Source organism: Eptatretus burgeri, chromosome 6, assembly GCF_056783735.1.
Source record: "Eptatretus burgeri isolate ZD-2024b chromosome 6, Ebu_testis_v1, whole genome shotgun sequence".
Taxonomy (NCBI): Eukaryota; Metazoa; Chordata; class Myxini; order Myxiniformes; family Myxinidae; genus Eptatretus; species Eptatretus burgeri.
This window is the reverse complement of record NC_140966.1, coordinates 43,052,109-43,066,271: the sequence shown is the minus strand read 5'-3', so window position 1 is coordinate 43,066,271 and position 14,163 is coordinate 43,052,109. Positions and strand designations below refer to the sequence as shown.

The window sequence follows — 14,163 nt, the reverse complement described above, 5'->3', positions numbered from 1 at the left end:
TTTAGCAATTATGAAAAGATTGGTATTTTCATCAGCAAAGCAATGGTCTTACTTCTGGTGGCTTTTAAATGAACAACCAAGTAGCTTGGTGAGTGCTCGCTAAGGGGCTTAAGCACTCCAATGGAACAACTGGCTTGGCTAGCGATTACCAATTGACAATCCTTCATATAAACCCATGCACCCGGCAATGCCCCGAAAATGTCCAAATTGGACAAATGAACACTATTTTTTTTTCGAGTCAGAACTGCTGCTAACCTAAATTCTGAAGCTTAAATTTTGTGATTCGGCTGAGTTTAAGAGATTCTCGAGGTTATGGCATGTGTAGAAATTAAATAAAGCCATGAATACAGACATCTCCAGGCATTTATAAGCATTGCAATATATCCAGCCATTCTTAGGGATGAGGATCAGTGGCCTGAGTAAGCCGGCTGTGAAGCTGGTGAAACATCACCTGAGATCGGGTCTGCTCTTGCTTATTGTTCAAATTAGTGGAGTCGATTTCATTTTATTTTTGGTTGGAAGCACCTTCTTCTTCTTCATATATATATATATATATATATATATATATATATATATATACTCTCAGGGACTAACTGGTTCTACCTGGGGGTTGGAGGGTTCCTGGCGCTGCCTGGCTAGGTGTTGGGGGAACCTGACACAGATTTCTGTGAAAGATAAATCCTCCCTTCTGGATGTGGTAATGACCAACTTCACAACCAATGTATCTTGCTCTAACTCTGCTCAATTTGTTCATCTGTTCATGTGCTTACAAAGGTGAACATCTCTCTGGCCATTCTCAAAGAACAGCCTCAGCACTGGCGAGTCTATCCGTTCACTCAGGCAAACTAGCAGGGACTGGTCTCCTATATCTACCATCCCTGATATTAAATCAACCTTGGAATTCTTGCACAGAAACCTACTCTCCCTTATGCATAGATTAATTGCATGTTTACCTTCACAAACTTTGTTGCGAAGGTTATGTTTTGATTGCTGTGTATTTATTTATTTGTGAATATGTGTGTTTGTTTGTTTGTTTGTTTGTTTGTTATTCGCATAACTCCATAAGTATTGAACTGAATTGCAGCAAATTTGGTGGGATGATTGGGTATTATCCGAGGACCGTTTGCTTAGATATTGGGAGCGATCGGGTCAAAGGTCAAGGTCAAGGTCATGAAAAGGTCAAAATCGTCTTTTTACCATAGCGCGGTCAATTTGTGTCCAATTTGCATGCAACTAATGCCAAAATGTTCAGAATTCAATGCCCCATCTTGTGATATGTGACATGATACAATGACATAATAACGCTTATTAGCGGTTGGGAGTCAAAGTCAGGGGGGTCACGACATTGCAAAATGTGCGGTTTTAGTCATAACACGGTCAATTCTTTTCCGATTTGCATGAAACCAACACCAAAATGTTGACTGTTCTGTTCCCCACACTCAATACTAATTACAAAATTAAGACTACAAAGGTCAAGGTCGAGGTCATGAAAAGGTTAAAATCGTCATTTTGCCATAGTGCAGTCAATTTTTTTATCCAATTTGCATGCAATCAATGCCAAAATGTTGTGAATTCAATGCCCAATCTTGTAATATATGATATGACACAGGAAATTTAATGTTTTTAAGCCAACATAACACATATGTGATGGCAGATGTGGTATGGGATTAAATACCCTCACAATCAATGGTTTCTGGTGGGGGGGGAGCAAAATGTGGCGTTGGCGGAGGTATGCGCTCGACTGAGTGCCCGTTCTAGTGTTTTCAGTTATCCTACCAATCCTTCCACACTTGGTAGACTGAATCCTGTGCTGAGACAGTTGCATTGAAACTACTTGCATTCACCTCCTCGAAGGCAAATCTGACCGAAGGCAACCTCAGATCATTTCACAAGGCCCGCAACAAGTGTGTGTCAGAGAGACAGAGACAGAGACAGAGAAGCAAGACAGAGACAGAAAAGCAAGACAGAGACAGAAAAGCAAGACAGAGACAGAAAAGCAAGACAGAGACAGAGACAGACAGAAGATTACGAAGGAAATACAGAATTGAGGCATTTGGCCTTCTCATGAGCGGAGTCGACTGTGGTGCTATTTGAAGTGAGGAATGGGGGTGAAGGTAGGGCATACACCAGAAACAGATTTGAGAAGGCACCACCAGTTTTTAGGGGAAGGAGACAAGTTTGAAAGTTCATTCTTGAGGTCGGACAGATGTTGTTGCTTCTCTCTCTCTCTCTCTCTCTCTCTCTCTCTCTCTCTCTCTCTCTCTCTCTCTCTCTCTCTCTCTCTCTCTCTCTCTCTCTCTCTCTCTCTCTCGTTTCCGCTCGCTCTCGCTCTCTCTCTCTCTCTCTCTCTCGCTCTAGCTCTCGCACTCGTGACTCTCGTGACTCGTGACTCTCGCACTCTCGCACCTCAGCACTCTCAGCACTCTCAGCACTCTCAGCACTCTCAGACCTCTCAGCACTCTCAGCACTCTCAGCACCTCTGTGACTCTCAGCACTCTCAGCACTCTCCAGACTCTCGTGACTCTCGCAGACTCTCGCACTCGCACTCTCTGCACTTGCACTTCGCACTTCGTCTGCACTGGGCTTCGTCTTCTCGCACTTTCGCATTCTGGCCTCTCTTCAGACTCTCTCATCTCTCTTCAGATTCTCTCGCTCTCTCGCTGACTTTCTCTCGCACTCTTCGTAGACTTTCTCTCTCTCTCAGATTCTCTCTCTCTCGCACTCTCTCTCTCTCAGATTTCTCTTTCTCTTCAGACTCTCTCTCTCTCTCGCACTCTTCTACTCTCTCTTCTCGAGATTTTCTCTCGCACTTTCTCTACTCTCGTGACTCTCTCTCTCAGACTCTCTCTCTCTCTCACACTCTCTCTCTCTCTCTCTCTCTCTCTCTATCTCTCTCTCTCTCTCTCTACTCTGCTCTCTCTCTTCTCTCGCTCTCTCTCGTTTCTCTCGTCTCTCTCGCTCTTCGCTCTCTCGCTCTCTCGCTCTCGCTCTCTCTCTCCCTCTCTCTCTCTCAGACTCTCTCAGACTCTCTCAGACTCTCTCTCTCTCGAGACTCTCTCAGACTCTCTCGAGACTCTCTCGCTCTCTCGCTCTCTCGCTCTCAGACTCGCTCTCTCGCTCTCTCAGACTCTCTCTCTCCTCTCTCTCAGCACTCTCTCTCCTCCCTCTCAGACTCTCTCTCTCTCTCTCAGACTCTCTCTGCGCACTCTCCTCGCACTCTCAGACTTTCTCTTCTCAGACTCTCTCTCTCTCGCAGACTCTCTCTCTCTCTCAGACTCTCTCTCTCTCTCGTCGCACTCTCTCTCTCTCAGACTCTCTCTCTCTTCAGACTTTCTCTCTCGCCTGACTCTCTCTCTCTCGCAGACTCTCTCTCTCTCTGCTTTCTCTCTCTCGTCGACTCTCTCTCTCTCTCGCACTCTCTCTCTCGTGACTCTCTCTCTCTCTCTTTCGTGACTTTCTCTCTCTCGTCGCACTTTCTCTCTCGCACTCTCTCTCTCAGCACTCTCTCTCTCTCTCAGACTCTCTCTCTCTTCTCTCGAGACTCTCTCTCTCTCGTGACTCGCCCCTCTCTCGTATTCTCCTCAGCACTCTCTCTCTCTCTTCAGACTCTCTCTCTCTCGCACTTTCTCTCTCTCTCTCTCGCACTCTCCTCTCTTCTCTCAGACTCTCTCTCTCTACGCCTCTCTCTCTCGCACTTCTCTCTCTCTCGTATTCTCTCTCAGACTTTCTCTCTCTCTACGCAGACTCTCTCTCTCTCAGATTTCTCTTTCTTTCTTCAGACTCTCTCTCTCTCAGACTCTCTCTCTCTCTCGCACTCTCTCTCTCGTGACTCTCTCTCTCTCTTTCAGATTCTCTCTCTCAGCACTCTCTCTCTCTCTCTCGTGACTCTCTCTCTCTCTCGTGACTCTCTCTCTCTCAGCACTCTCTCTCTCTCTGCCCTCAGACTCTCTCTCTCAGCACTCTCTCTCTCTCTCGCACTCTCTCTCTCTCTCTCAGCACTCTCTCTCTCTCTCAGCACTCTCTCTCTCAGACTCTCTCTCTCTCTCAGCACTCTCTCTCTCTCAGACTTTCTCTCTCTCGTGACTTCTCTTCAGACTCTCTCTCTCCCTCTCGTGCACTCTCTCTCTCTCTCTCCCTCAGACTCTCTCTCCTCTCAGCACTTCTCCTCTCCGCACTCTCTCTCTCTCAGATTTTCTTCAGACTTTCTTCAGACTTTCAGACTCTCTCTCTCAGCACTCTCTTCTCTACGCACTTTCTCTCTCAGACTCTCTGTGACTTTCTCAGACTCTCTCTCTCTCTTCAGCACTCTCTCTCCTTCGTGACTCTCTCTCTCTCAGACTCTCTCTCTCTCTCACAGACTTTCTCTCAGACTCTCCCTCTCAGCACTCTCTCCCTCTCAGCACTCTCTCTCTCTCGTAGACTTTCTCTTCTCGCATTCTCTCTCGCCTCTCGTGACTACGCCTCTCTCTCTCGCACTCAGACTTTCTCTCGCCTCTCGTGACTTTCTCTTTCGCACTCTCTCTCAGCACTCTCTCTCTCTCCCTCGTGACTTTCTCTTCTCCCTCTCAGCACTTTCTCTCTCTTCAGCACTCTCCCTTTCTCTCTTCGCACTCTCTCTTCTCTTCAGCACTCTCTCTCTCAGACTTCTCTCTCTTCCTTCGGTGACTTCTTCTTTCTCTTCAGACTTTCTCGTGACTCTCTCTCTCTGCGCACTCTCTCTCTCTCTCAGACTTTCTCTCTCTCAGACTTTCTTCAGACTCTCTCTCTCTTCAGACTCTCTCTCTCAGACTTTCTTCAGATTTCTCTCTCTCAGACTTTCAGATTTCTCTCTCTCTCTCAGACTTTCTCAGACTTCTCTCGCAGACTCTCTCTCTCTCAGCACTCTCTCTCTCTCAGACTCTCGCCTCTCTCTCTCTCGCACTTTCTCTTCTCTCAGACTCTCTCCTCTCTCAGCACTCTCTCTCTCACAGACTCTCTCTCGAGACTCTCTCTCTCGCCTCTTTCTCTCTCAGACACTCTCTCTCTCTGCGCACTCTCTCTCTCGTGACTCTCTCTCTCTCGCACTCTCGTGACTCTCTGTCTCTCGTAGACTCTCTCTCGCACTCTCTCTCTCTCTCGCACTCTCTCTTCTCTCAGACTCTCTCTCTCATGACTCTCTCTCTCGTGACTCTCTCTCTCGCACTCTCTCTCTCTCTCGAGACTCTCTCTCTCAGACTTTCCTCGCACTCTCTCTCTCTCCTCGCACTGACTCTCTCTCTCAGCACTCTCTCTCAGACTCTCTCTCTTCAGATTCTCTCTCAGATCTCTCTCTCAGACTTTCTCAGACTCTCTTCTCAGCACTTTCTCTTCTTCTCGCACTTTCTCTCAGACTTTTCTGCGTGCACTCTCTCGTGACTTTCTCTCGCACTCTCTTGGCACTCTCTCGTCGCACTCTCTCTCTCTCGCACTTTCTCAGACTTTCTCTCTCTCAGACTCTCTCTCTCTCTCTCGTGACTCTCTCTCTCAGACTCTCTCGCACTTTCTCTCTCAGACTCTCTCTTCTCTCGCACTTTCTCTCCCTCGCACACTCTCTTCTCGCCCTGTCTCTCTACTTGCCTCGTGACTCTCTCTCTCTCTCAGACTCTCTCTCTCTCTTGCACTCTCTCTCTCGTGCACTCTCTCTCTAGCACTCTCTCTCAGACTTTTCTCTCTCTCGAGACTCTCTCTCTCTCAGACTCTCTCTCGAGACTTCTTTCTCTCCTCTCTCGCACTCTCTCTCTCGTACTCTCTCTCGTGACTCCCCTCTCTCAGACTCTCTCTCTCGCACTCTCTCTCGTGACTCTCTCTCAGACTCTCTCTCTCGACACTCTCTCTCTCTACTTCGCAGACTCTCTCTCTCAGCACTCTCTCTCTCTCGCACTCTCTCTCTCTCATGACTCTCTTCGAGACTCTCTCTCTCTCTCAGCACTCTCTCTCTCGCACTTCCTCAGACTTCTCTCTCGCACTGACTCTCTCTTCTCAGACTTTCACTCTCTCTTCTCTCATGACTCTCTCTCTTGACTCTCTTCTCAGACTCTCTCTCTCAGACTTTCTCTCTCAGATTCTCTCTCTCGCACACTCTCTCTCTTCAGACTCTCTCTCTTCAGCACACTTCTCTTCTCAGACTCTCTCTCTCTCTCAGCACACTTTCTCGCACTCCTCTCTCTCAGCACTCTCTCTCTCTCTCTCAGCACTTTCTCTCTCAGACTTCTCTTCATGACTCTCTCTCGAGACTTTCTCTCTCGTGACTTTCGCGCTCTCTCTCTAATTGCCTCTTTCTCTTCTCTCGCACTCTCTCTTTCTCTTCAGCACTCTCTCTACGTCTCTCTCTCTACGCACTCTCTCTCAGACTCTCGCCTCTATCTCGCACTCTCTCTCTCTCACTCTCTCTCAGACTCTCTCTCTCTCTCTCTCTCTCTCTCTCTCTCTCTCTCTCTCTCTCTCTCTCTCTCGCCTCTCTCTCTGCGCACTCTCTCGTCTCTTCGCACTCTCTCTCTCGCACTCTCTCTCGCACTCTCTCTCTCGCTTCGCTTTCTCTCCCTCTTCAGACTTTCAAGACTCTCTCATGACTCTCTCTCGCACTCTCTCTCAGACTTCGCCAGACTCTCTCAGACTTTCTTCAGATTTCTCTCTCAGACTTCTCTCTCTCGCACTCTCAGATTTTCTCTTCATGACTTTTCTCTCTCTCAGACTCTCTCTCTCTTCAGACTTTGCAGACTTTCTTTCTTCAGATTTCTCGCACTTTCTTTCTCTCTCAGACTCTCTCTTCGCTAGACTCTCTCTCTCGCACTCTTTCTCGCACTCTCTCTCTATCTTCAGCACTCTCTCTCTCTCGCACTTTCTCCTCAGATTCTCTCTCCCTGCTCTCTCTCTCTCTCTCAGACTCTCTCTCTCAGACTCTCTCTCTCGTAGACTCTCTCTCTCTCAGACTCTCTCTCTCTCAGACTCTCTCTCGTAGACTTTCTCAGACTCTCGCTCTCTTCAGACTCTCTCGCTCTCTCAGACTCTCTCGCTCTCTCAGACTTTCTCGCATCTCTCTCTCCCTCTCTCTCAGACTCCTTCTTCGTGACTCTCTCAGACTCTCTCACTCTCAAGACTTTCTTCGCACTCTTCCCTTCAGACTTTCTCTCTCGTGACTTCTCTTCTCTCGCACTCTCTCAGATTCTCTCTCTCGCACTCTCTCTCTCGTGACTCTCTCCTCTCGCAGACTCTCTCTCTCTACTGCACTCTCTCTCTCTCTCGCACTCTCTCTCTCTCTACGCACTCTCTCTCTCTCTTCGCAGACTCTCTCTCTGCGGACTCTCTCTCTCGTGTGACTCTCTCTCTCTACACTCTCTCTCTCGAGACTTACTCTCTCTCTCGTGCACTCTCCTCTTTCACACTCTCTCTCTCGAGACTCTCTCTCTCTTAGACTTTCTCCCTCGCACTCTCTCTTCCCTCGCACTCTCTCTCTCGCACTCTCTCTCTCAAGACTCTCTCTCGCACTCTCTCTCTCAGACTCTCTCTCGCACTCTCTCTCTCTTCGCACTCTCTCGAGACTCTCTCTCTCTACGCACTTCTCTCTCTCTCTCAGACTCTCTCTCTCAGCACTCTTTCTGCCTCCCTTTCTCGAGACTTTCTCTCTTCTCAGCACTTTCTCTCGCAGACTCTCTCTCGTCGCATTCTCTCTCTCTCGTACTCTCTCTCGCACTTACTCTCTCTCTGCCTCGTGACTCTCTCGCACTCTCCCTCTCTGGCACTTTCTCTCTTCAGACTTTCTCTCTCTGCAGACTCTCTCTGCGCACTTCTCTCTCTGCGTGACTCTCTCTCTCGTCGACTCTCTCTCTCTGCCACTCTCTCTCTCTCCCTCTCTCTCTCTCAGACTTTCTCCCTCAGCACTCTCTCTCTCAGACTCTCTCTCTCCCGCTCTCTCTCTCTCTCAGACTCTCTCTCTCGTGACTCTCTCTCTCAGACTCTCTCTCTCTCGACTCTCTCTCAGACTCTCTTGCAAGACTCTCTCTCTCAGACTCTCTCTCTCAAGGCACTCTCTCTGTGACTCTTGCTCTTTCTCTCGCACTCTCTCTCGCACTCTCTCTCTCTCGTGACTCTCTCTCGCTCTCTCTCTCTCAGATTCTCTCTCAGACTTTCTCTATCTCGTGACTTTCTTCAGATTCTCTCTCTCGTGACTCTCTCTCTCTCTCTCAGACTTTCTCTCTCTCAGACTTCTCCTTCAGATTCTCTTCAGACTTTCTCTCAGACTTTCCTTCAGCACTCTCTCTCAGACTCTCTCTCTCAGACTCTCTCTCTCTTCTACGCACACTCTCTCGTCGCACTCTCTCTTCTCTCTCAGCACTTTCTCTCGTGACTTTCTCTCTCAGACTCTCTCTCTCAGACTCTCTCTCTCAGACTCTCTCTCAGACTCTCTCTCTCAGACTCTCTCTCTCGTGACTACTCTCTCTCTCTCGATTCTCTCTTCACACTCTCTTCTCTACCGCACTTTCTCTCAGACTTTCTCTCTACGCACTCTCCTCTCTCGTGACTTTCTCTCTCGTGACTCTCTCTCGTGACTCTCCTCTCTCGCACTCTCTCTCTCTGGCACTTCTCTCTCTCACTCTCCCTCTGCGAGACTCTCTCTCTCTCAAGGCTCTCTCTCTCGACTCTCTCTCTCTCAAGGCCAGACTTTCTCTCTACGCACTCTCTTTCTCTCTCACAGACTCTCTCTACTCTTTCTCTCTCGACCGCACTTTCTCTCGCACTCTCTCTCTCTATCCGCACTCTCTCTCGAGACTTTCTCTCTCTACGCACTCTCTCTGTCGTGACTCTCTCTCTCTTTTGCACTCTCTCTCTCGCACTCTCCCTTCCTGCACACTCTCTCGCACTTTCTACGCACTCTCGTGACTCTACGCACTCTCAGACTTCTCTCGCTCCACTCGCACTCTCTCTGCGCACTCTCTCTCTTGCACTCTCTCTCTCTCTCTACGCTCTTTCTCACACTCTCTCTCTCCGTGACTCTCTTTCTCTCAGCACTCTCTCTCTCGGTGACTCTCTCTCTCAGACTCTCTCTCTCGTGACTCTCTCAGATTCTCTCGTCACCAGACTATCTCTCTCACACTCTCTCTCTTCAGACTTTCTCTCTCAGATTCTCTCTTCTCAGACTTCTCTCTCGAGACTCTCTCTACTCTCTCTTCTCGTGACTCTCTCTCTCGCACTCTCTCTCTTCCCTTCAGACTCTCCTCTCTCTAGCACTCTCTCTCTCTCTCTCTCTCTGTGCACTCTCTCTCTCTCTCCTCTCTCGCACTCTCTCTCTCTCGCGCTCAGATCTCCTCTCTCTCTCTCTCTCTCTCTCAGACTCTCTCTGCTCTCTCTCTCTCTCGCGCTCTCTCTCTACGCTCTCTCTCTCTCAGACTTCCTCTCTCTGCTCTCTCTCTCTCTCAGACTTCTCTCTCTCTGCGCTCTCTCTCTCTCTCTCTCTCTCTCTCTCTCTCTCTCTCTCTCTCTCTCTCTCTCTGCACTCTCTCTCTCGCACTCTCTCTCTCAGACCTCACTCTCTCTCTCTCGCACTCTCCTCTCTCGCACTCTCCCTCTGCTCTCTCTCTCTCTCTTGCACCTCTCTCTCTCTAGCACTCTCTCTCTCTCTTTGCCTCTCTCTCTCTCTGGCTCTCTCTCTCTCTCTCTCTCTCTCTCTCTCGCACTCTCTCTCTCTCTCGCACTCTCTCTCTGCCTCTCTCTCTCGAGACTCTCTCTCTCGCACTCTCTCTCTGCGCACTCTCTCTCAGACTACTTCTCTCTCTCAGACTCTCTCTCTACTTTACTCTCCTCGTGACTCACTCTCTCTCTCGCACTCTCGTGACTCTCTCTCCCTTCAGATTCTCCCTCTCAGACTCTCTCTCTCTCTACTCATGACTCTCTCTCTCTCAGACTCTCTCTCTGTGCCTCTGCTCTCTCTCTCTCTCAGACTCTCTCTCTCTCAGACTCTCTCTCTCTCATGACTCTCTCTCGTGACTCTCTCGACTCTCTCAGACTTCTCTCTCTCTCGTAGCACTTCCTCTCTCTCGAGACTCTCTCTCTCTCTCTCAGACTTCCTCTCTCTCTTCAGACTCTCTCTCTCTCTCGTGACTCTCTTCTACTTGCTTCAGACTCTCTCTCAGACTCTCTCTCTCTCTCTCTGCAGACTTCCTCTCTCTCAGACTCTCTCTCTGCCAGACTTTCAGACTCTCTCTCTCTCGTACTCTCTCAGACTCTCTCTCAAGATTCTCTCTCGTGACTCTCTCTCTCTCAGACTCTCTCTCTCTCAGACTCTCTCTCTCTCTCTCTCTCAAAGACTCTCTCTCTCTCTCTCTCTCTCAGACTCTCTCTCTCTCTGCCTTCAGACTTCCTCTCAGACTCTCTCTTCTCAGACTTCCTCTCTCGTGACTCCTCTCTCTCTCGTACTTCTCTCAGACTTTCTCAGACTGTCTCTCTCTCAGACTGTCTCTCTCTCAGACTGTCTCTCTCTCAGACTGTCTCTCTCTCAGACTGTCTCTCTCTCAGACTGTCTCTCTCTCTCTCAGACTCTCTCTCTCAGACTCTCTCTCTCAGACTCTCTCTCTCTCTCAGACTGTCTCTTCAGACTTTCTCTCTCTCTCAGACTCTCTCTCTCTCGCACTCTCTCGTGACTCTCTCAGCACTCTCTCTCGTGACTCTCTCTCTCTCAGCACTCTTCCTCTCAGCACACTCTCCCTCTCAGACTCTCTCTCAGACTTTCTCGTGACTCTCTCTCTCGCCTCTCAGACTCTCTCTCAGCACTCTCTCTCTCTCAGACTCTCTCACCAGCACTCTCTCTCTCTCGCATTCTCTCTCGCAGACTTTCTCTCTCTCGTGACTCTCTCTCTCAGCACTCTCTCTCAGATTCTCTTCTCTCTCAGCACTCTCTCTCTCTCTACGCACTTCTCTCTCGTGACTCTCGCACTCTCTCTCTCTCTCAGACTCTCTCTCTCAGACTCTCTCTCTCTCAGCACTCTCTCTCTCTCGCACACTCTCGCACTCTCCCTCTCAGACTCTCTTCTCTCTCAGACTTTCTCTCTCAGTGACTTCCCTCTTCGAGACTCTCTCTCTACGTGCACTCTCTCTCTTCTCAGACTTTCTTCAGACTCTCTCTCTTCAGACTCTCTCTCTCTACGCACTCTCTTTCTGCGCACCTTCTTTCTCGCACTTTCCTCCCTCTAGACTTTCTCCTCGTAGACTCTCCCTCTCAGACTCTCTCTCTCTCCCTCTGCGCACTCTCTCTCTCTCGAGACTCTCTCTCTCAGACTCTCTCTCTCTCAGACTCTCTCTCTCAGACTTCGCTTCTCAGACTTCTCTCTCTCAGACTCTCTCTCGTGACTTTCTCGTGACTCTCTCGTGACTTTCTCTCTCGTGACTCTCTCTCGTGACTCTCTCTCTCGTATTCTCTCTCGGTGACTCTCTCAGCCACTCTCTCTCTCTTCAGACTCTCTCTCTCTCTCAGACTCTCTCTCTCAGATCACTCTCTCTCAGACTTTCTCAGCACTCTCTCTCTCTACGCACTTTCTCTTCTCAGACTTTCTCTCTTCAGATTCTCTTCACAGACTCTCTCTCTCTCAGACTCTCTCTCTCTAGACTCTTCTCCTCCTCAGCACTCTCTCTCAGACTCTCTCTTCAGACTCTCTCTCTCTCTCAGACTTCTCTCTCGTGACTTTCTCTCGAGACTCTCTCTCAGACGCCTCTCTCTCGCACACTCTTCGTACTCTCTCTTCAGACTCTCTACGCGCTCTTTCTCTCGTGACTCTCTCAGCACTCTCTCTCACACTCTCTCTCTCTCTCAGACTCTCTCTCTCTCGCAGACTCTCTCTCTCTCGCACTTTCTCTCTCATGACTCTCTCGTGACTTCTCTCTCTCGTATTCTCTCCCTCTCAGACTCTCTCAGACTTTCTCTCCGCACTCTCTCTCGGTGACTTCTCTCTCTACGCACTCTCTCTCTCGTGACTCTCTCTTCTCTCGTGACTCTCTCGTAGACTTCTCTCTTCAGACTCTCTGCTTACTCAGACTTTCTCCGCACTTTCTCGGGTGACTTTCTCTTCAGCACTCTCTCTTCTTCAGACTTTCTCTCGTGACTCTCTTCTTCAGACTTTCTCAGACTTCTCTCTTCTACGATTCTCTCTCAGCACTTTCTCTCGAGACTTTCTCTCGCACTCTTCTTCTCATGGGCTTCTCTCTCTTTGTGACTTTTCTCTCAGACTCTCTTTCTCAGACTTTCTCGCTTCTCTCCCTACGCACTTCTGCACCGCACTCTCTCTATCTCGCACTCTCTCTCTCTCTCGAGACTCTCTCTCTCGCACTCTCTCTCTCTCTCTCTCTCTCTCTCGCACTCTCTCTCTCTCTCTCTCTCTGCGCACTCTCTCTCTCTCGCCTCTCTCTACACTCTTTTCGCTTCGTCTCTCGTCTCTCGCACCGCTCTCTCTCGCACTCTCTCTCGCACTCTCTCTCTCGCACTTCTCTCCCTCTCTCGCCAGACTCTCCTTCTCGAGACTCTCTCTCTCGAGACTTCCCTCTCAGCACTCTCCCTTCTCTCTCTCGCACTCTCTCTCGCACTCTCTCTCTCTCTCTGCAGACTCTCTCTCTCTCTACGTGACTCTCTCTCTCTCGCACTATCTTTCTCTCGCACTATCTCTCTCTCGCACTATCTCTCTCTCGTCGCACTTTTCTCTCTCTCTCCTCAGACTCTCTCTCTCTCTGCAGACTCTCTCTCTCAGACTCTCTCTCTCACACTCTCTCTCTCGCACTCTCCGGCACTCTCTCTCTCAGACTCTCTCTCTCTTTCTCTCGTGACTTTCTCTCTCTACGCACTCTCTCTCTCAGACACTCTCTGCTCGTGACTCTCTGCTCTTCAGACTTTCTCTCTCTCTCAGACTCTCTCTCTCGCACTCTCTCGTCGCACTCTCTCCCTCAGACTTTCTCCTCAAGACTCTCTCTCTCGTGACTCTCTCTTTCTCGTGACTCTCTCTCTCTGCTCTGCAGACTTTCCTCGTGACTCTCTCTCTCTGCACTTCTCTCTCGCACTCTCTCTCTCTCTCGCACTCTCTCTCTCGCACTCTCTCTCGCACTCTCTCTCTGCGCACTCTCTCTCTCGCACTCTCTCTCTCTTCAAGACTCTCTCTCTCAGACTTTCTCGAGACTCTCTCGCACTCTCTCTCTCTACGCACTCTCTCTTCTCAGCACTCTCTCTCGTAGCACTCTCTCTCAGACTCTCTCAGACTCTCTCTCTCAGACTCTCTCTCTACGCACTCTCTCTCTGCGCACTCTCTCTCTCTCTGCCTTTCTCTCTCAGACTCTCTCTCGCCTACTCTCTCTTCAGCACTCTCTCTCTCACACTCTCTCTCTCTCTCGCACTCTCTCTCTCTCGTGACTCTCTCTCTCACACTCTCTCTCAGCACTCTCTCTCTCTCGCAGACTCTCTCTCTCGTGCACTCTCTTTCTCTCTTTGCCTCTCTTTCTCTCTCAAGACTTTCTCTCTCTCAGACTCTCTCTCTCGCACTCCTCTCTCTCTCGTGACTCTCCTCTCGCACTTCTCCCACTCTCTCTCTCTCGCCAGACTCTCTCTCAGACTTTCTCAGACACTCTCTCGTGATTCTCTCTCTCTCTCAGACTCTCTCTCTCTCGTGACTTTCTCTCAGGACTCTCTCTCAGACTCTCTCTCAGACTCTCTCGCTCTCTCGCTCTCAGATTCTCGTCTCTCAGACTCTCTCAGACTCTACTCTCTCGCTCTCAGACTCTCTCTCAGATTCTCTCTCTCAGCACTTCTCTCTCTCCTCCCTCTCAGACTTTCTCTCTCAGACTTTCTCTCGCACTCTCTCAGACTTTCTGCGCACTCTCTCTCTCTCTCTCGACTCTCTCTGTCGTGACTCTCTCTCTCTCCCTCAAGACTATCTCTCTCGAGACTCTCTCTCTCAGCACTCTCTCTCTCTTTCTTCAGCACTCTCTCTCAGACTTTCTCAGACTCTCTCTTCTCAGCACTCTCCTCTCGTAGACTCTCTCGTGACTCTCTCAGCACTCTCTCTCTCAGACTCTCTCTCAGATTTCTTCTGCCCAAGGCTCTCTCTCTCTCTGCGCACTCTCTCTCTCTACGCACTCTCTCTCTCTCGCCTCGTGACTCTCTCTCGTGGGTGACTC

The 14,163-nt window shown here is 49.6% G+C and overlaps 1 protein-coding gene across 2 annotated transcripts in view; it reads left to right on the top strand.

The window, feature by feature from the left end:
* LOC147024650 (BAI1-associated protein 3-like) overlaps positions 1-14,163 on the top strand; it is a 180,727-nt gene that overhangs the window by 84,071 nt on the left and 82,493 nt on the right. The gene's annotated exons all lie outside the window — the stretch shown is intronic.